Here is a 13,693-nt window from a genome sequence, read left to right on the forward strand (position 1 = left end):
CCCACTCAAGAACTGCCCGCACTTTCCCAGGGTCCATACGAAAACCGGACGCTGAAACCAGGAAGCCTAAAAACTGGAGTTCCTGTACGGCGAACACACACTTTTCCCATTTGGCATACAGTTTATTATCCCGCAAGATCTGTAACACCTGCCTAACGTGCTCCTGATGAGACACCAGATCCGGCGAGTAAATTAAGATATCATCCAGATATATGACAACAAACTGTCCCACCAGGCGGCGAAAAATGTCATTAACAAAGTGTTGGAACACCGCCGGGGCATTAGTCAGACCGAATGGCATGACAAGGTTCTCATAATGCCCCTCCGGAGTGTTAAACGCCATCTTCCACTCATCCCCCTCCTTCATCCTAATCAGATTGTACGCCCCCCTGAGATCCAACTTAGAGAACCATTTGGCGCCCACGATCTGATTAAAGAGATCGGGAATAAGTGGGAGTGGATACGGATCTCGGACCGTAATCCGATTAAGTTCACGGAAATCCAGGCAAGGGCGTAGGCCTCCATCTTTCTTCTTAACAAAGAAGAACCCCGCAGCCACCGGTGAAGATGAAGGTCTAATATGCCCCTTAGCCAGACTTTCTGAAATATAATCCTTCATGGCCTGCCTCTCAGGACCAGAAAGGTTATACAACCTAGCTTTAGGTAACTTGGCCTCAGGGAGCAGTTTTACAGAACAGTCATACTCGCGATGAGGAGGTAGTTCCTGACACCCTTTCTCCGTGAATACATCCTCAAAGTCCGCCAGAAATGGAGGTAAGACCCAAGGAGTAACCGCACCGATGACCGTGTTCATGCAGTTTTTATTACAGAATTTACTCCATTGGCTTATCTCTCTGGTTTGCCAATTAATAACCGGGTTATGCTTAGTTAACCAAGGAAGGCCCAACACTATAGGAGTGGGAAGACCCTCCAACACGTAGCAAGACAACAGTTCTTTATGTATCGCCCCCACTTGAAGTTTTACGTCATGCACAGCTTGCAAAAAACTTCCCTGACCGAGAGGCCTGGCATCGATCGAGAATATGGGGATGGGTTTAGCCAACTCACTCAATCGCATACCTTGAACCCGGGCAAACCGAGCATCAACCAGATTAGCCCCGGCCCCACTATCCAGAAGAACAGATATCCTCTCAGTTCTCGTACCCACCACCACCTCCGCCGGTACGAGAAACTGAGACGAACCTAGGGACGAAATACCTACTCCCAGATTGCCGTCCACCACACAACCTGGGATCAACAGTTTTCCGACGACTCTTCACTCTGCAAGGGACGGGATGGACACCCCCCAATAAAATGTCCCTTTCTCCCGCAGAAGAAACACCTTCCTGTCTTATGGCGCACCACCGGTCCCCTCCCCCGAAATGATGTCCCTCCTAATTGCATAGGCTCCTCTGGACTGACCAGGGGAACCACCATATGAGGGGACCTTGTAGGAGGTGGAGTCATCACAGGGGGTCGAGTTATCCCGCACCTCTCCCGAAGCCGTCTGTCAACGCGAATAGCCAGGGCCATAGCGGCTTCCAGTGACGCGGGAGAGTCACACTGTGCCAACACATCCTGTAATTTGTCGGATAAACCTTGACAAAACTGGCTCCTAAGAGCCGGGTCATTCCACTGGGTGTCCGTGGCCCACCTACGGAACTCCGAACAGAATTCCTCCGCCGGACGATCTCCCTGCTGGATCCTACGTAACTTAGACTCAGCAAGGGAGATCCGATCTGGGTCATCATATACGAGTCCCAGAGCAGCGAAAAACCTATCCACTGACTGGAGAGCCGGGGAGCCCGGGGGAAGAGAGAACGCCCAAGATTGTGGGTCCCCTTGTAGGAGCGAGATGACAATTCCCACCCTTTGTTCTTCACTCCCCGATGACCGAGGCCGCAGCCGAAAGTACAATTTGCATGCCTCCCGGAAAACAAAAAACTTGTCCCGCCCCCCAGTGAACCTGTCAGGGAGAGCTACTTTAGGTTCTGGTCCGGCTTGCTCCTGAGGATGCAAAACCTTGGACCTAACGTCCACCAGCTCCATGGACAAACTCTGCAACTGCCGAGCTAGACCGGCTACTGGATCCATGGTAGCTGGAGAAAAACTAAGTAGGTGGGTGAAAATGTCACGCTGTCTCTGTATACTGGAGGTAGGGGGCCTAAGCTGACCCTAAGCTGGGGCCCTGACTAATCCCTCAACCTGGAGGTACTGTTAAAGGTACAGAGGTCCAGGCCGCCAGCGTAACCCCTACCTCCTGAGGATCCCTGCACCTAAGTAATCTAGTCCTGAGAAGGACCCCGATCACAACAAAAGAGGACAAGTAATAATATGCCCACACACAGTACTTAGACGAACGAGACAGTACAAGGGAAAAACCAAAACCACCTTGCATACAAAAACTACACAACTACAACAGAGGGAACACCAACGGGAAAGGAGATAAATGATAAAGCGAGGAAGGGAAAAAACACTCCAAATACACTTATCTCAGAAACTCCAAATACCACGATCCGCTCTGTAAGTCTGTATGAAATGCTTTCACCGACACTTCCCAAACAGACCAGCAGGCATTTGAAGGAGACTCACTACAGCAGCATTGATTGCAGCTGGGCGAGGCTGGACCTCGTCTAGCACAGAGAGAGAGAGAATTAACTCCCTCACTGCCGAAAACACAAAGCACCAAAAAGTCAGCTGCGAGAAGTCAGGCTGTGTAATCGTGACGATCTTCGTGGCGACACACCCGTGACAGCATCCAAGTCATGGATCTTCCAGCAGGACAAGGACCCCAAACATACTTCAAGAAGTCCCCAGAAATTGATGCAAACGAAGCTCTGGAGAGTTCTGAAGTGGCCAGCAATGAGTCCAGATCTAAATCCCATTGAAAAGCTGTGGAGAGATCTTAAAATTGATGTTGGGAGAAGGCGCCTTCAAATATGAGAGACCTGGAGCAGTTTGCAAAAGAAGAGAGGTCCAAAATTCCAGTTGAGAAGTGTAAGAAGCTTGTTGATGATTATAGGAAGCGATTGATTGCAGTTATTTATTCCAAAGGGTGGGAACCAAATATTAAGTTAGGGTACCAACACTTTTGTCCGGCCCATTTTTGGGGATTTGTGTGAAATTGTGTCCAATTTGCCTTTCTATCTCTCTTTTTTTGTGTCCCAATACACACAAAGGAAATAAATATGTGTATAACAAAAACATGTGTAATTTCAATAATTTTCCGGGAGAAATACTTCATTTTCTGGAACAATTTCAAGGGTGCCAACATTTTCGGCCATGACTATATAGTCATGTAAATAATATGATGGCCCCACAAATAGTCCTGCACAAAATATGATGGCCCCACAAATAATTCTGCACATAATATTATGGCCTCATATATAGTACCCCATAAAGTATAGTCCCCCATATAGTATGATGGCCCTATAAAGTACTGATTGATTAAAAAATAGGTAAATACTCACCGCTCCCCCTTCCCCACTGCTACGGTTTGGCTGTAGCTGTAGGGTGCCTAGGGCGGGAGAGTAGAGTGTGCGCTCTCTGCCCACAAAGAATGCTCTGACGTATGACAGCGTCAGCGCGTTCCCAGCTCCAGCCACATGTGCATCGCAGTGTTCAGTTGATGAACACTGCGTGCAGGTGCCTCGTGCCCCCCGCATCACCAGGCACCCGGAAATGTAAAGGCATGGCTTGGGGACTGCCAGGCAATTCATATGACTGCCAGCCCCCCAAGCAGTGCCACACCGTTTCCCACTAGCCAAATACCCCATAATGCAGATTAGCCGTCCCTGCCTGGCTTCAGCATTCAAGACATTGTGGACAAATTTTTGCTTCCAATTTTGTGGGAATAGTTTGGGGAAGGATTTTTTTTTCTGTTCCCACATGGCTGTGCACAGAGCAAGGTCAATAAAGGAATGATTGGGTGAGTTTGGTGGAGAAGACCTTCACTGGTCCATACAGAGCCCTGACCTCAACCCAATCCAACGCCTTTGGGTTGAGATGGAACAGAGATTGTGAGCCTGGCCTTCTTTTCCAAGTCCAGTTTATGGATTAATAGGCAAAAATCCCTGCAGACTAACTCCAAAATCTTGTAGAAAGTCTTCCCATATTAATACTTGTCGATTGAGAACAGGATGTCACAAAGGCTCATGTAGGTGTCTCAATAATTTTTCAGGGTTTAGGGAGCAACACATATTCTACAATCTATAAGGAAATAGGGGTGACACAAAAGGTAGAAAGTGCTTGTATGGTATTGTACGGTCCAGCCATCTTTCCAACAAATAAGGTTATACCTGTAAAGCTGCAGGACTCGGTCACCAGCCGATATCTGTATATAACCAGATATGGAGTGTGGAGATAACGGTGAAAGAATGGACCATGGTTCTGAGGGAAAATATAGAGGGGGAAAATGGAGAAAAGTTAGATCAGTGATTTGATGTGATAGGCCTGCCCCAAATGATGTGTTTTTAAGATACAATTTCAAAAGTTTTTCCACTAGTAGGTTATTGATGGCCTGTCCTTAGGAGAGGCCAATAACTTCCGATCGGTGGGGTACGACATCTGGCACCCCAACAGATCAGCTGTTACCAACTAAATCAAACACAAGAGAAAACATTTTGTAACTGCTTCTTTTTTCTTATTATGAGTTTACAATGTCCTCATTATTAGTTTTTCACAGCTCCTGTGTAAGTTACCTACGGAGAGGCGAGTCATGTATGACAACTTAAAGGGAAATCCATTCTTTTTGCCTCTTCATTGGATGGAATTAGAGGAAAATGATGTCCCTGATAGTAAATGCCATCTGAATGTGCCCAATAGACACACTGTCTCCAATAGTCATCCAGTGATATGATTTTTACTAATTCAGACTCCCCCTGCTGGTAAATATGTGGGAGTACAGTTCAATACAGAGTGCTGCAGTTCATTACACATGTGATACTAAATGAGTCACTAAGGTCTTGATTCTCTGCGACTTTTCTTTTTTGTCTTGTAATCCTTTCTGTCTTTGCTCCAAATTCTTCAACATATTGCAGCTAGTTTGATGAATTTTGTGAAAAATCAAAGATGTTCTTTTTTCTTTTTTTTAAATTTATTAATTTTTTTTCGATCATTTTATTAAATCAAAGATTCAACACAAAAAGCACAAAGAAATATGAGCTGGTCCCTTGTTAGCTAAAATAGTAATGATCATATTTTATATTATATAGTAAAACAACTACTAATATCTATCCCTGCCACCTTCCCTAGTAAAACTTTTTGTCAAATTCTCTGTTGCACACTTGATAACAGAATAAATGAACATTCACTTTACAGAAATAATATAAAAATATGCCTGATGCATTTTCACTCAGTGGCACAGGAATGTTTCCAGTTAATTGTTGTCTTTTTTAGTTTTTGTGTGCTTTTGTGCAGCAAAAAGTTACAGAATTCATGAAAATGTCACTTTAGTCTTCAACTGTGCAAAAAAAAAAAAATTCTTACAGTAATGAAAAATTTAGACTTATTTTTTTGTGAAAAAAATTGCTAAATTTTGCAAAGGCGCAAATGATGAATCATGTTAAAATATCTGGATGAGAATTACGACACTCACTCTGTCACACAAAAAAGAAAAAATACAGACAAAACCAAGTAAAGTTAAAAAAGACACAAATTAAATAATGAATAAGACACACACATAAAAGTCTCTATTAGGGAGCAGTCAGAAAGCCATAAATATCGGAGCCAGATCAGAATGCAATGCACGGACTGGCCGGCGAATCTCCTGACCCGAGCGTGATATCTTCATGTATTTCTATGTAGTTGTCACACTTGGGTTGGGAGAGCAGCCGGTCAGTCTGTGAATGGCATTCTGATCTTGGTCCAATTTTAACGGCCATCTGACTGCATCCTGAGAAGCAATTTTACTCCAGGAAAAGGGTGCAAACCAATGATTATTAGGGATCAGGGCCTGAATCATTTACTAAAGGGAACAAGCAGGCATATGACAACATTTATTTATTAAAAATGATTTCTCTGTCTTCTTTTTCTGGACATTATGGACACCGCCGGTTGATGTCCAGCACGGAAGATCAGACATCCTGAATAACAGGAGAGAATGAGGTTATTCTGCAACTTTTATTATATCAGCACCAGGTTGAGGAACATTCAGAAGGCACCAGTATACCAGCAAGATTATTGAATACTTTTCCCTTTCCCCAACCATGACACCTTCCCCAAGACTATCAGAAGTCCCCGAATGTAACATCACAAAAAATAACATCTCAAATGCATCTCATCATTCCCCAGAACCATTCCCCATAACATACATGAGTTTCACAGCTGCTTCCTCCATCACATCTGTCCTTAGGGATTAACCACTTTTCCAGCATCATCACATTATTGCCTCAAACTTTCATCAATTACTCAGGTTATTACAACTGCTGCTAATAAATAAATGATGCAAGGTCACTTCAGTAATATCATCATCATCTTCCTCATCTGCAAGGCCAGGAGCTCCTTTCTTTGTGTCTTGATTTCATCTTCACGATCTGCCACTCTTGTTCCTGGAGTAATACCTTCTACTTCAGATATTCTATATCAGAGAGCATTATCTGCCGTATCCTCTTATCACTGACCCAAAAGCCGTATGGCTGGTGCCACTAGACGATGCAGAATCTTCTTACTCTATGGGCTGTAGGTGTTGTCTCCACCTTATTCTATCACATAATTTTCCCAAACATTCTGTTTCTTGTTCTGCAATACTATTACATGTATTCTGATTCCCATGACTAAAGTAAGGTCCACAGTTACATATATATAGCATAAATAGGAGTCCATTCCTTGCTTAGGCTTCTTGTAGACAGCTAGTGAGCATCAATGTAAGACATTGCAAGACTGGGGATGTAACAGGCTCATAGCACAGCATATTCTCTCTAGATAAAGTAGCAATATATTAAATTAATTTGTTACTTTATTGTCTTCCTTGTCTAATTCACAAATCCTTCTGCTCTATAACTAATCTTCAGTTGACTTCTCCACTTGGAGAACATCATGGTGGGTGAAGAAAGAGCAGTAGAGACTGCAATAGATCTTAAATAATAGTGCTAATAATGACCAGTGACCTTCACTAACCTCTCCTATAGCAACAAATAGCTCACCCCCTCCACCTATAACAATGCACTTTATTCATAAACCAGGGTACATAGCTGATGTGCCCGATGGTTTCTATACGGATGTCATGCAGCCTTACGCTCCTTTCTCAGGTCACAAACTACCGTAATCATCCATGATTCTGGGCTCCTGTATTTGAGTCCACAGATCTGATACAAAATCATACAAGATCCAGGATATAATAATTAAGAGACATATAAGTTGAGTTACTGAGATTCAGGGGTTTCTTCAATGCAACAGTATATATCACCCAGGCCTGAATGTGTGAAGGTCCTCCACTGGCAGATTTCTGTCCATAACGAGCACCGATCAGCAGCCTAAGGCTATGTTCACACATGTTTGGTTTTTCAGTGTCACAAATTTGCAGCAAAACCCAACTCTGACAGGAAATCAGCTGCATTAAAAACGCAGGTTTTGCTGCGTTATTTCAGCGTTTTTTCACTGTCATTCTGTCTCTATTTATGCATGTACATACAGTAAGTTCAGGAATAGTTTAGACACTGGCAATGCATTAAGTTTGTATGACACTATTTACTTTCACACTATGGGGTCTTCCATTCAGTTGCAGAGGCATTGTTCAATTTCACACCTTACTGGGCCAGGGCCATAGGTATCATTCAGTCTCACAGGTAGCTCAGCCAATGTTTACACTGTACACATCACTAATTTAATTAAACTCTCCTAATACAAACAACCATCTCAGTGACCAAGACAAGATGGTAAAATCACAAAAATAAATGAGCTTCACATACTGTTGTACTTGCTTATTTTCACTAAAAACGCAGCAAAACCTGATAGCTATGTTCACACATCATGGTTTTTTCAGCGTTTTTTCACTACCCATTACTTCCAATGCTGAAAGAAGTCACATGCTCTATTTTCCAAAAACCCAACCAAGGCACAAAATACGCAACAAAAAAAACAAGATGTGTGAACAGAGAATTCTGGTTTCTCAGACTTTGCTGGTACTGCAAAACGCAGCTGAAAATTTGCATAAAAATCTGCAGCAAAAAAACGCTGAAAAACCCAACATGTGTGACCATAGCCTTACAAAGATGATCTTTGATCATTCGATTAAGGGCCCTTTAACACGTCCAAAGGATGAACAATCGTTAATGCAATTTTTTAATCCCCATTGTTCAGTTTGCATTTTGTCAGCAGCATATCCCGTGCTGCCGACAACCACCGCGCATTCGGCCAATTATCTGCCACGCAAAAGGTGGACGGGTGCTGTAACATATAGCCACATAGGTCACACACTTTATTCCTGCACAAATATACTTTTTATGGTCTTTGTTAGAACAAAGCTTGGCATTTTTTGTCTGGGATACTATGATACATCAAGGTCTCTGGATCTATTATGTGCTCCAGCTCACACAGGGTGCTGAGGATTTGCTATATTTTGGTAATTAAAGACAGAGGTGATCTGCGTCTGCCAAGACCATGAAGAAGACACCAGTGATCATATGTTCATTGTTCAATATTCTATTCAGTATTCTTTTAATTACACAGCTCCCCACAGAGCGCTGTGTGCGCCAAAAAGAGGCAGTCAGAGGTTGTAATATACCATTTCTTTCATATCTTCAAGGAGCTTTATCATATTAGCCAGGAACCTATTCCTGCTTGATTGCAGAAGCTTTAAACCTGTGCCGTACATTTGAAGGAAGTCTTTCACCATATTTCCTAATAAAAATTATAAACATTATTTAAAAAAAAAAACCTTAGACTTAATGACACCGGTGTATATCCTTTGAAAATGCATGTCAGAATGGATGTTTACATCATTTTGAAAGTTTTCCTGAAGCTGACAATTTTTCGAAAAGGATTAAACAGCCATTCTGACATGGATTTTCAAAGTAAGTACACTAGCCTCAATGGGTTTTTGGAACCAATTACTAATGTATATAGTTTGTATTATGCAATCTGGTGACAGATCTCTTTTAATGACCAATATGATATGTAAATATAGTACATACATGGGGTGTAGTAAGAAGAGTCTTACATATGGAAAGGTGTATACAGTATATCTACCTATGATAAAGTAATATCATTGTGTCTCTATATCCATCCGCTCATGTAACATGTGTTTGTGTTATGTGAACGTATTGATATAAGTTCACTAGAATAACATCAAGACAGCCCTTTATTTTCAAGAACACTGTCCCCGCACGGGCAGAGTTTACAATACCATGCACTGCAATATTCTCCTGTCTGAACAAAGAGCATTGATCATCTTGTTCATGAATAGAATTGTGCTCATCATGATAACCAGCAGGATTGTGAGCTGTAATGTACATCTCTTTCGCTTCCTTCATGATACATAGAAAAGTGGGTGAGTACTCATAAGGCTCTGTTCACATCTACATTGGAGGCTTTGTCTAAACAAGAGAATACAGCAGCCTCTGTAAACGTTAAGAATGTATGCAAACATTAAAGAGGTTTTCCCATGAACAAAGTTGATTTTAATCAATAGATCTTGGAATAATAATAAGTTCCACAATTGGATGTGTTTAAATAAAATGTTCCTGCGCTGAGATAATCTTATAAATGTGCCCCTGCTGTGTACTGTGTAATGGCTGTGTCTAAGGCTGCGTGCCCACTATGCGTTTTTCAAGCGTTTTTGCCGCGGAATTTCCGCAGCGAAAACGCTTAAAAAACGCTTGTTAATACGTGCCCCATGGTCCCCAATGATAATCCGCGTGTGCTGTGCACATGCTGCGGAAATTTCTGCTGCGGATTATCATTGCGGAAAAATATGCAAGCGTGTCCATTAATTTTGCGGACACGCAGCGTAATTGCCGCCATTGACTTGCATTGAATCGCATAATATCCATATGAGCACATGTGCACATGCGAATATTATGCGATTCAATGTGTGGATGGTACCTGGGTTTGGAGAAGAGGAGACTCTCATCCAGACCCGGGTACCATAGAACCTGTTAAAAAAAGAATTTAAAATAAAAAATAAAGATTATACTTACCTTCCGATGGCCCCTGGTCTCCTCAGCGATGCGTCCGGTCTGTAGTATGGGTCGCGGTGGTGTGAAAGGACCTGCCATGACGTCATTTAGTCATGTGACAGGACAAGCGACTGCTGACATCGGCGGTCGCGTGACCTGTCACATGACTAAATGACGTCATGGAAGGTCCTTTCACACCACCACGAGCAGTGCAAGAGACCGGACGCAGGGGAGAAAAGACCGGGGGCCATCGGAAGGTAAGTATAATCTTTATTTTTTACCATTCTTATTCTTTTTTTTTTAACTAACTTGGTCACACTATATATGCCGGTTGCATGGATTTATATAGTGTGACCAAGTTGTCAAGCACTTTCCAAGTGATGCTAAAATCGCTTGGAAAAGCGCTTGATAACCCGCATGCAGAAATGCATGCAAAGACGCTGCAAAGACGCCTCACAAACGCTTCTACCTGGCAGGAAAAATGCATATACAATCCGCATGCGTTTTTCCTGCCAGGGAGAAGCGGGAAAAATATGCAGCATTTCTGCATCGTGGGCACTTAGCCTGACCGTGCAGGAACATGGTCTGATCATACCACATCTCCTGGGAAGGGGAGGAAGTAAAAGATTATACAGACATTACAGCATGGGATTGCAAATAATTCCTTCTTTTAGGTAAAACATTTTTTAAAAACAGACAGAGAAATGCTTTATCTCACAAAAACAATCAGCTGTGATCCCATTCTGTCCTGTCTGTATACTCTTTTGCTTCCTCCCCTGCCCAGTAGATGTGGTATGATCAGACCATGTTCACTACATGGTCAGACACAGCCATTACACAGTACACAGCAGGGGCACATTTATAAAATTATCTCAGCACAGGAACATTTTATTTAAAGTGCACCTATCAGCAGGATTGTGTTTAGTAAACAACGCTGTCAGGTGGGCACCGTTGTACCGAGTAAAATGATACCTTTGTTGATGAAATCCGTCCTGTGTTTTTTTTTTTACAATCTTTACTTTCATTTCTGACATAATGAGATGTATGTGCTCTGGTGCTCTCATTATGTATTCATGTATTCCTATCTGTGCCTTGTGACAGGTCACTGTGCTTTCAGTCACCCGCCTACTATTTTAAATACCTGACTGTGTAATTTGTTTGTCATATTGACATTTACATTCCCCCAAAATGGCCGTGGCCGCCAGCGGTTGCCTACTGTGATATTTTGCTAGAGGAAAAAGTAATTTGCCTTCAGCAACACGGTCGCCCACGCTTGCGCAGTAGTAATTCTCGGATGCCGAGAGGCGCTACTGCGCACACGCGGGCGCCATTTTGTTTTTTGGAAAGAGAATTTGGATGTAGCAATATGGCACCGCGCATGCACAGTAGCATCTCTCGGCAACCGAGAAATGCTACTGCGCAAGTGTGGGCGGCGGGGGCCATATTGCTGCAGGCAAATTTATTTTTTCTCTAGCAAAATGGCACCCGCACGTGCGCAGTAGCATCTATTGGCAACCGAGAGATGCTACCGGGCATCTGCTGGCCGTGGCAGCCATTTTGGGGGAATGTAAATTTCAATGTGACACACAAATTACACATTCAGTATTTAAAACAGTAGGCAGGTCACTGAAAGCACAGTGACCTGTTGTTACGCTCACGCCCGGACTGACTGGCGTGAGCGTGATTAGTGATCCCACTGTACTATGAACCGAGGAGTGCCTGGAGAGGCGTAACTAAGTATCAACCCGTTCCGACCAAGGTCGCACGGCGGCTCAGTCAACTCCGTGAACCAGGGAGGAACCGAGCAGAGGGACCAGGTGCTACTCCAGGTCAGACCCCGGTCACAGCTGTTGACCCACACCGGGGAATGCAGGAACAGGCAGGTTAGACTGGCATGTAGACAGGTGGGTACTGGCAAACACGGCTGGTATGCAGACAGGTGGATATTGACAGGCACAGCTGGTATACAGACAGGTGGGCACTGGCAGGCATGGCTGGCGTGCAGACAGGTGGGCACAGGCAGGCACGGCTGACATGCAGAGAGGCGGGTACTGGCAGGTAGAAACGCAGGCAGGATAGGGACCAGTACAGACTGGGATACAGGAACGGAGCCGCAGGTGCGGTAGACAAGCAGAGCGGAGCAAAACCCGCAGATGCGGTAGACAAGCAAAGCAGAGCAAAACCCGCAGATACGGTGAACAAGCAAAGCAGAGCAAAACCGCAGATGCGGTGGACAAGCAAAGCAGAGCAAAACCCGCAGATGCCGTGAACAAGCAAAGCAGAGCAAAACCGCAGATGCGGTGAACAAGCAAAGCAGAGCAAAACCCGCAGATGCGGTAGACAAGCAAAGCAGAGCAAAACCCGCAGATGCGGTTGTAGTGCCGGCGTCCCTTACCAAAAGGGTAAGAGGAAAGACCTTTTTTCTGGTAGATTGGAAGGGGTTTGGTCCTGAGGAGAGAACGTGGGAGCCCCGGGAGAACATCCATGCCCCTCTCATCCTAGCTAAATTTCTATCTGGCCTAAAAAAGGGGGGGCCTAAAGGGGGGGGTACTGTAGTGCCGGCGTCCCTGCCCCCTGCTAGGCAGGGACGCTGTTCCCCTCACCGCTCTGCTCCGTGCCCGGCGTCCCTCTCCCGCTCTGCTGGCAGCGCGCGCTCCTTCCCGGCCACTGTGCTTAGGGCGCGCGCGCGCGCCCTCCCTCCCTCTTAAAGGGGCCGCGCGCGCCGTCCTAAGGAGTCCCCGGCCAATGGCCGGAGGACTTTACCATATATAAGGCACCTCCTCCAAAATGGAGGTGCCCGAGCAATGTTGTTGCACCGTTCTACTCTGCTTCAGCCCTCAGGTCCCGTTGCCAGTTACCTGCCAGTTACCTGCCAGATTCCTGCCAGCTTGCTGTCCTAATCCTGCCTGATTTCCTGTTACCTGCCTGCCTGCCTGAGGTCCGACGGTCTGCCTTACAACTCCGGTCAGTCTGTCTAAGGACCAACTTGCCCGCTCACCTGGGAGCGCACATCAGCTACCTGCCTGCTTGCCTGAGGTCCGACGGTCTGCCTTACAACTCCGGTCAGTCTGTCTATGGACCAGCTTGCCCGCTCACCTGGGAGCGCTTCTCCGCTACCTGCCTGCTTGCCTGCCCGGAGGCTCCGCTGTCACGTGCTGTGACCACCAGCTATTCCAGACTCTTGCCCGCTCACCTGGGAGCGCTTCTCCGCTACCTGCCTGCTTGCCTACCTGGAGGCTCCGCCGTCACGTGCTGTGACCACCTGCTATTCCAGAGACTCTCGCTTGCTCACCTGGGAGCACACATCCTCCATCTGCCTTGCTAGCCTACCTGGAGGTTCAGCCATCACAGGTCGTACCTACCCCTTACCTAGAGACTGCCCCGGTCACTTGCCGTGACCTCCAGCCCGTTCTTCCAGAGACTGCCCCGGTCACTTGCCGTGACCTCCAGCCCGTTCTTCCAGAGACTGCCCTGATCACTTGCCGTGACCTCCTGCCCGTACACTCAGAGACTGTCCCGGTCACCTGCTGTGACTGCCTGCCTGGTCGCCACCCGCTCCCTTACAAGGACCGCTCCCT

This window comes from Phyllobates terribilis, unplaced genomic scaffold (genome assembly GCF_046119375.1).
Source record: "Phyllobates terribilis strain yellow unplaced genomic scaffold, ASM4611937v1 Scaffold_7__3_contigs__length_470593459, whole genome shotgun sequence".
NCBI classification, from domain to species: domain Eukaryota; kingdom Metazoa; phylum Chordata; class Amphibia; order Anura; family Dendrobatidae; genus Phyllobates; species Phyllobates terribilis.